Raw genomic sequence first — 1,591 nt, 5'->3', positions numbered from 1 at the left:
TCAGCTTGCAGGTGTTTACTTCTGTGTAAACAAGTGTGGAGGGACTCGAGCACAATCTGAGGGGTTCTTGTCATACTATTAAATTGAAGTACCATGATATTATTAGTATTATTCATTGTTGTTACTCATTTAAACCATAGCCTTTAAAAGCATGTGTCAGATGTCTTTCAAAGACTAAATTTGTAAAACAAGCCAAAACATCTTCTGCTCTTCGCTATAATCAAATATCTGCATCCTGCTTTGTGGTGCATTGTTGGAGAGACGTCATTTTTAAACAGATTTCTCCCACGAAGTCTGTTTTTTCACTCACTTGGTCTTCTCCCCAGCAAAGGCATAATCAATCTATATTCAGAACTTTCTACTATTTCCATGTCAACAAACTGGGATGTAAAAAACAGGAATTAGAAGGTGATGGGCTGAAAAGAAAATAGAAGGAACAGAACAGGGAGAAAAAATTCAACTCACTATAAATAGAAACTCTCCTGCAACCTTAACTGCAGTGCTTGCTTCAGACCCACTGATGTACAAGAGCAGCACTGGTATTTTGAGAGATGCACGAAGGGAAGGCACATTGTACGTAAATGAACATTTTTGCATTTCATTTAATGCTGGGATATCGGTTGCAGTTAAGACACCCAGTAAATGAGTAGAAGAGAGGAAAAAAAATCAAGTGATTTTTAACAGTGATAGATTGCCATGATCTCCGAAGAGTTAAATGCTGCCAGATCATTCTCCCTGCCTGCTGCAGCTAGAGGCCCGGAAATGACATTGGGAGTGTAAGTCAACTCCCAGCAAACGTGATAGCAAACTTTTCTGCCACTATCTAATATGAAAAAAGTGTGTGTGTGTGTGTGTGTGTGTGTGTGTGTGTGCTAATACATATGAATGTATTGTAAGCTGAAGTTAATTAGGGTGACACGTTTATAGGATGCTTGAATTTGGTTCACAGTCCCCTACTGATACACAAAAAAAGGGAAGGGCGTGATAGTGATTACATAAGTAAACTGAGATACAAATACTATGATAAAAAAGAAGCACTGTGCATCTGTCTTTTCTCTTTCTCAATTGCCTGTTAAATAGTCTGCACCTGGAACCGTCTTGGTAAAGTGGTTTGAAATGCTTTGGTACATCTGGAGGAAGGTATACACTACTACTGGGTGCAGAAAGCAGGGAGCTTAGTATAACCCATACACACTTGCTCCAGTAGCTCCTACATATTCCTGTATAGGGCCTGATGATGATACTTAGACGTAGGGAGCAGCACGAGCCTGGCTTTAGCACATTCAGGGGTCAATTCATATTTTGGCAAGCTGTCAAAATGTTCCTGCAGAGTAAAAGCAAGAGATGAAAAATGGTGGGTTTTGGCAGTTGATAGCTCCGCAAAACCTGTACAAAATGCCATGGGACTAAGAAAGGGCTCTTTAGTAGCCTGGGAGCCTTCTCCCTGCCAAATATCAATGATATATAATGTAAACGTGGTGCGAGAACTTGTCAAAGAATTGGAAAGAATGTTTCTGAATCTAGGCAACCCAACTACTGTAGGGAGTCGGGAAAAAAGCAAGGGTAACATTGGACCCCTGCTGAACCAAAC

The sequence above is a fragment of the Alligator mississippiensis genome, chromosome 7 (assembly GCF_030867095.1).
Source record: "Alligator mississippiensis isolate rAllMis1 chromosome 7, rAllMis1, whole genome shotgun sequence".
Classification (NCBI taxonomy): domain Eukaryota; kingdom Metazoa; phylum Chordata; order Crocodylia; family Alligatoridae; genus Alligator; species Alligator mississippiensis.
Note: the sequence above shows the minus strand (reverse complement) of the source record.